This window comes from Callorhinchus milii, unplaced genomic scaffold (assembly GCF_018977255.1).
Source record: "Callorhinchus milii isolate IMCB2004 unplaced genomic scaffold, IMCB_Cmil_1.0 Scaffold19, whole genome shotgun sequence".
NCBI lineage: Eukaryota > Metazoa > Chordata > Chondrichthyes > Chimaeriformes > Callorhinchidae > Callorhinchus > Callorhinchus milii.
Genome location: NW_024704760.1, coordinates 3,584,657 through 3,592,140, shown reverse-complemented (window position 1 = coordinate 3,592,140; position 7,484 = coordinate 3,584,657). Strand labels below are relative to the sequence as shown.

The 7,484-nt window shown below is 41.9% G+C and overlaps 1 non-coding gene across 1 annotated transcript; it reads right to left on the bottom strand.

Moving 5' to 3' along the window:
- Positions 1-6,357: 6,357 nt before the first annotated feature.
- On the bottom strand, positions 6,358-6,429 carry trnai-uau. Its single transcript has one exon. It is a non-coding gene; the product is annotated as a tRNA-Ile (tRNA).
- Positions 6,430-7,484: the final 1,055 nt, after the last annotated feature.

Here is a 7,484-nt window from a genome sequence, read left to right as displayed (position 1 = left end):
GGAAGAAGCGCATTTATCAAGTAAGTGAATGATAGATAACTTCCTTTATATCCGAGCCAATTAGACACATGTTTGCCGGTGGATGACATTCTGAACCTTTGAGCTGTAGTTTTGTAGTTTGCCATCACCTGCAGCCCTCAGTTATGTCAGGCGCTGCAGCGTACTTACAGTTATTATTAATCTGTTATTGTGTATATCTTCCCAACAATTAACAACCTCCGACAATGTGTTTCTTTGGATAACACGCACTTGCCTGATAGCAACGACCAAACCAATTCACGGGGGACAGGAGCAGATTGCCGTTTCCCAAATGCAATTCCAAGTATCTTCGACGAATTAAAATAAGATCCAATTATTTGCAAAGCAAAGTAAAATTGCGTTTAAATTATTCATTTGATTTTTTTTTTAAAAAAAAAGGAAAAAAAAACATCATTGTGCTGCAGAAATTTCCCAACAAAGAATTTCAGGATCTCTCCTTTGTCTCGGTCACGTTTGTGTTTTCAGCGACACATAATGCATTTGCTTCAAATGTGCATCTGGCTCGGAATCTGTGTCACAATTTTTATTCTCTGCCTGACTACACGATAATGTTGAGATAGAGTTCAATGCTATGAAAACAGCGCAGTCTGAACAATGCACTTTCTCTCTTTAAGCTGCAATAGCAATTTTTTTTGTACAATGGTGCAGTTTCTTTTTTCAGTTTCAGCCGGGTAACGATTTGTTATAGTTTCCACGTGTCGGCCTACAAAATAACAGTCACTACACTTTGCAGAAAACGCTGTGAGACATTTTTAGAAGTTCGACGCACTGCACCGAATGCAAGGATTGTTATTTCAAAAGCTGCCAACAGTTAAGTTAGCGAGCTGCTAACTTCATTACAGTACTATAAAGCCTGAAAATAATAATAATATTGCATTTGATATCACGTCGATAGGACGCCTCAAAGCGCTTCACAGAATATACTGTAAAATGTAATGTAAATTTTGTGGGTGAAACACGGCAGCCAATTGTGCACAGGAGTGTCCCACAAACAGTCATGGATTGAGTGACCAATTTTTTTTAAACGTTTAAAGGGATTTTTACACCAGAAAGCGATTCAGCAATCGACTAACAACCGGGTTCCTTCTTACTGCTCGGTAAACAGAGATGTGCGGAGTGAGGAAATTTGCCTAAGGTTTCGTCCTCCCTGGGAATCGAACCCGGGTCCTCTCGCTTGCGAGGCGAGTGCTCTAACCAATACACTACAGGACTCCACCGAAAATACCAGGAATCCAGCTAAATTGCTGACAAAAACAACACAACCCAGTTTTGGGAGAACAGCAGCCTTGAGATTCTACTTTTGTTTACTCGCAAGTAAATTTTCTCCAAAATTAGTGACTGAGAAATCAGCCGTCTCCTCCCCTCCCCTCCCCTGCCTCCCCTCCACTCCCCTCTCTCTCCCTGGCTCTCCCAAGGAAAAAAAAGTTTCCAAAATGATACAGTACCAAGTTCTGAGTGCGGTGAAGTTCATTTGAGCCTCACTTCTGTCTGGTCTTTGTTAACCTGGTGTGTTCGTCATTCACACACAGTGGCACAATGGGAGATTAGTATTGATTTCACGTGTAGAGAGGAAAAAAACAGTACAATCTCAACTAAAGGTTAATTACATCCTGCAGGCATTTTGTTGAAACCTAAATATAGGTAGGTTGATACCAGTAGGTGTATGAGGCTAGTTTACATTTGGACATGAAGCATACTATTATAAATCCTGTCACCCTGAGTTTGTGACAGACATTTCATAAACTTATGTGTCATTTTCTTTGCAATGTGATACTGTAAAATATAGCTCCAAACTTGTAAATTCAGCAGTTTTCTAATATTCCCTGAGATCCGGTGTGCGCGGAATATTTATTTCGGAGCACGGCCATGCAATGTTTATTCAACTAGTTAAGAATTAATGGAACATGTTTGTGCAATACTCCAGAAGAAAATAGCAAGTCGGATGAAATGGAAAACACGATCCCTGTTGATTTTTTTTCCTTTTGTTTAAGTTTCTGGCCTCAACTGATTTTACTCAATTTCGTTTAACACTGTATATCGTTTGTGGTCATTTTCTTTGAGTGTATCAACTGGTCAGAGTGGCGGACTTACTGCAGACACTCATTTGGAACCGAAATTTCCGTCACTGACTGTGAGTTTCCTCTTCTGACGTGGGCTGTTTAAATAGTAAAAATAATAATCCTTGCGTTTGACATAGCGCCTTATCACGTCGTTGAAATGGCTCAAAGCGCTTCACAGAATATACTGTGAAATGAACTGACTGTACATTTTTGGGGCGAACCACAGCAGCCAATTGCGCACAGCAGTGTCGCACAAAGAGTCATGGATTGAGTGACCAAATTATTTATTTTTTTGAAGGGATCATTAACCCGGGAAAGTGATCCGCCAACCACTAAAAACCTAATATTGATATAACAAACTAAATGGAGCATTGTGTGGGGCCAATTTCAACCAGCAAATGTGGGTGTCCAAATAATTCAAGACTTTAATAGACTAACAATAGACCATTCAGCGCACTTTCTGGTGTCTATCCAGAAATTGCTACTTGCGATTTGTATCCTCTCGTTTGACTGTCTTGGTGCATCCTAAACTATTGTTCTGAAACAGAGGGAGTCTGACTCTATTAGTGAATACATAGCTCGGTTTCTAGACAAAGGTAGGATTTATGTACTTTGCAAGTAGATCTTTACTTCTGTGCATAAAGTGATGCTGCCAAATTACACAGGGCTGCTCTTTGAGATCCTAATCCCATTCACATTCAATTCAGTTCCTAATAAGATGGAGTTTGTTCAAACGACTTTCCGTTTGTTAACAATGAATTTTGAATGGGGATAAGGATTATGCTTCAATGAGAATCATTTGTCCAACTAAATAGGAGGGTCATTTACATTTTTTTTCGGAGCGCCTCTCTTGGAAATTCCCTTTTTCCACATGGAAATTAGATGCCTCACTTGCCTACAAATACGCAGTCACTACGTTATACAGTACAAAGTCCTCTGAAGATCTCTTTGGGACATTTCAACAAAGTGATAAGGCGCTATATCAAATGCATAATAATAATAATCCTTGCATTTGAGATAGGAACTGACCTGGGAATTGAACCCTGCTCCTCTCGAATACGAGATGAGTGCTCTAACCACTGCGCTACGGAACTCCACACAATGGATTATTATTATACTTTGATAAGAAACACAGAATAAAGATCTAGTTACTGATCAGCTTTCAGGATAACTTCTCATGAAGGGAAAGGGAAATAGCCTGTAGTCAGCATTAAAAAAAAAGGCCTATGGTCAGTTCAGACACCATGTGTTTTACATATATATTATGTTTTATACCTCAAGAACCATTCTTCAAAAATGAATGCATTTTTCATACCTCAATATAATTACTTCCACACAGGTGGCAGATTGAATGTTAATCACCTCTTAAGAACAAGTGGTCCCCCTCCACCCTTTTCTTCATTTCTTTTTATAGGTAAAACAAATAGGTCGCAACAGCAAATCCTGATGAAACCAGTGTAAACATTTATTACCAGTCTTCCTTAAATGACTTGGTATTTCGCCTGCCAAGCCCGATCTTATATTAATGTTATCACAGACGATCGGCTGGATGTCGTCCAACGGAATTAGAAGACTCGAGGACTTGCTGGTTATCAGAGACGTTGAAAGGCGCAAAAAATGTAAGTAGCATCGTGGGAGGCAGTTTGGTGACTCATCGCCATAGGAGTGGTTCACGCTTAAGATCCCACATACAACAGGCTCTTGATTTTGTCTGTACAAACTCAGGAATTGCCAAGCATGAAGACCACAAGCCACGTCAATGAGACGTAAATCAGGGTTGAAATGAAATAAAAACAACAACAAATTGCATTCATACAGCGTCTTTCATGTCAGGAGGACAGACCAAGGTGCTGGACAGTCAAGGATTTGCACTCGAGCTGGGGGTTGGAAGCAAGAGGGGTGGGAGGATGCCTGAAGGCATGGTCAAAGAGGAAGGTCTTGAGATGGGCTTTGAAGGAGGCAATGGAAGGGGTGAGGCGAAGGGACTCCATGACAGAGTTCCAGAGGTTGGGAAGGGAAGTTTTTCCCGACGCCTTGGTCATCAAATCTCCACCAAAGAGATCATTCACTCTGTGGTAACTGCCATTACTGTCACTGCACTTGACACGGGTTACGTGTGCAGCAATTTGAGATGTTTTGCCGTTAAAAGCTGCTTTATGAAATAGTATAAGCAGTAGTATTATTATTATAATTCCACAGCAGGTCAATCAGCGTCAGAAAAAGAAAGACGAGTTGACTTTCATCATGCGTGTACTTTCATCAGCGGCCAATGAACCTTTCCAAGGGTTAGGGTTAGCTTTAGACTGTAGAATTCTGACGTCCATACCACTTGTCTCTTTCACACCCTGATTGACCAGCTGTGGATTTACAGCCTTTTTTTTTTGTGGCTTGAACGCTTGAACCCTAATAACTGATTTTTTGGTGATTAATGAACCCGCCAAAGTTTATTGGGACACAGTCGGTGCGTTTCCGCAACCGGTGATCGTTCACCGATTTCACCTTTTGAACTTTGGCCTCACATCAGCGTAATGAGCGAGAAAATATGGGTGCGTGTGTAATGATAATGGAGAAGGGTTGCTGAGGTCTTGTTTCAGGAATCGTGGATGATTGCAGCTGATTGATCCAGCTTCCTTGATCCCTGCAGGGATTGATTGTTTTCGTAATTCAATACATGATATTTTGAGTGGAAATATACTGCAAAACTGATTCGCTGTCAGGAGTCAAGATGATGTGTTCAATGACCTTTTCAAACCCACAAGATTGTGCTGTGACACGAATACTCTTTCACTCATCGTGCAAGCTCGTGCCGTAGTATTCCCCCTCTACTCCGCACACCCCCTTAGCGATGGCACAGTCGACCTATTTGGAAGCGCAGTGACTCTTTGGAGGTTGGGAGAACCAATTCTACGCACAGGAGCGAGGTGAAGGTGGAGTCCCGTAGAGTAGCGGTTAGCGAGCTCGCCTCACAAGTGAGAGGACCCGGGTTCGATTCCTGGGCAGGATGAAACGTTGAAAAAAAAGGCAAATTTCCTTACTTCACATACCTCTTTTTACCAAGCGGTAAGTAATAATAATAATAATAATCCTTGCATTTGATTTAGCGTCTTATCACTTCTTCGAGACCTCTCAAAGCTCTTCACAGGATATACTGTGAAGTGAAGTGAATTGACTGTATATTTTGTGGGCAAAACGCATAGGTAGGAACGCGATAAGGCACTATATCAAATGCGAGGATTGTTATTATTTTATAAGGCGAGATTTGGGTGTCACCCCGGCTCGCTCGCTCGGCTCCGTGTCAGAAAGTCGTGGCTTCGAGCCCGACCTCAAGACTTCGAACCTACACAGCCCAGGCTCCTCACGTTATAACCACAAGGTGCTTCTTAAACGAATCCAGAATCCTGGCCTCAACCACCTTTTGTGGGAACCCTGTTCCAATCCCCTGTGTGTAAAAAAAAATGTCTCAAACCACATCATAGGTAATTGCTGTCGAGTGTGCAGGGTCTGTGCATTTATAGGCAAATGCGGCAGTCAATTTGCGCACAGCAAGGTCCTACCAACCCGCTGTGAAGTGAATGATTAATTTATCTAGAGGATTGCTGGCCAGGACAGCGGGAGAAACGGGAACAACCTTTCTCTTTCAAATAGTCTCACCGGTATAAATTTGATCGTCTTCACAAACAACACCATTAAAGGGGGATTTCTTATTCAAAATGAATCCGGTTTTGATCGATTCCTCCCACCGTGTTCCGCGGGATGAGGAAAAAATTTGTCTCGGTCCAAACTCTTAAAAACGTGCCACGCTCTAAACCAGGCTGTAATTCATCGTTTCGATCAGCAATTCGAGGCATCGATCTTTTGGCATTAATTTGCTTAATGAAATGATGGATGGCATTTCCCCACGCACTGTGGTGAGCGAGTGAATTCTTCCTGGAACTCTCCCTTCAAAGACCGACGCTCCCGTTTCAGAAGTCGGGCTTCTCTGCGTGAAGCTACTCTGACCGTTTGAAAGAGCACTTGGTCATTAATAATAATAATAATAACAATCCTTGCATTTGATATAGCGCTTTTCACGCCTTCTCGACGTCTCAAAGCGCTTCACAAAATAGACTGTAAAGTGAATTGACCGTATATTTGTGGGCGAAACGCGGCAGCCAATTGCGCACAGCATGGATTGAAAATGACCAATTTTTTATTATTGTTTTGTTTTGGAGGGATTATTATTAGGCTCTGTGTGGAGTAAGGAAACTTGCCCAAGGTTTCGTCCTGCCGGGAATTGAACCCAGGTATCTCGCTTATAAAGCGAGTGCTCTAACCACTGAGCTACAGGACTCCACAAACCTAATGACCCTGACTGAAGCATCAGATCCTTGCTGATGAGACACTGACACCATTTTACACTGTATTAGTCCGAGCGAAAAGGCTGAAAGAGCTGTAATTGCAGAAGATTGGTTTAATTGGCTCACAATTCGAAGTGACAGCAAAAGAACACAGCAATGAGTTCCCATGTGTGGTCCTTTAGAAGCGTTGTGTAAAATGCCTTTATCATTCAGCCTTATTTGTGAAGCAGATGCATCCTATCAGAAGAATGCCCCCCCCAAATAATAATCTAATAATAATCCTTGCTTTTGATACAGCGCCTTATCACGTCTTCGAGACATCTCAGGACTTCACACAATATACTGTAAAGTGAATTGACTTTATATTTTGTGGGCGAAATGATCTATCTTGAGGGCTTATGCAATCCAATACAAAATGATGGTTCTCATTACTATTTAATAATAATATTAATAATAATAATCCTTGCATTTGATATCGCGCCTTCTCACATCGTTGAGATGTCCAAACCTCTTTGTAAGGTTTTACTGTGAAATGTAGTGACTGTATATCTGTGGATGGATGCAGCAGTTAATCGGTGCACAGCAAATGTCCCACAAACAGCCGTGAAGCGAATGACCGATTTAATTGAACCCACAACCTCCTGACTCCGAGCACGAGAGTGCTGCCAACTGAGACAAGATGAAATCGATGTTAAATGCTAACTGTTCTCATTACTAATAATGGCCTCAGACTGCACGGGTCTGACAAACTCTTTCTTTGCTGGGAATATTCCATCAATGGTTAAGATCAAAGCTTGGGTTGCGTGCTCTTAAAAAAAATTCATAGACCACCCCCCCACCCCCCACCCTCCACTGCCTTGTGCTGACCTCGCTCCGAGCTGTGCACTGATTTGCGCCTGATTGCAAAAGGCCTTTTGGCTTCTGGAAGTGATAACACATTCTTGACAGTGAGATGAATAGAGTGTAAGGTGAGGCAGTGAGTTGGTGGCCTGTTACATATCTTGTTGCCTTTATAACAAAGTACTGCTGACAAACACAGTCATGATAG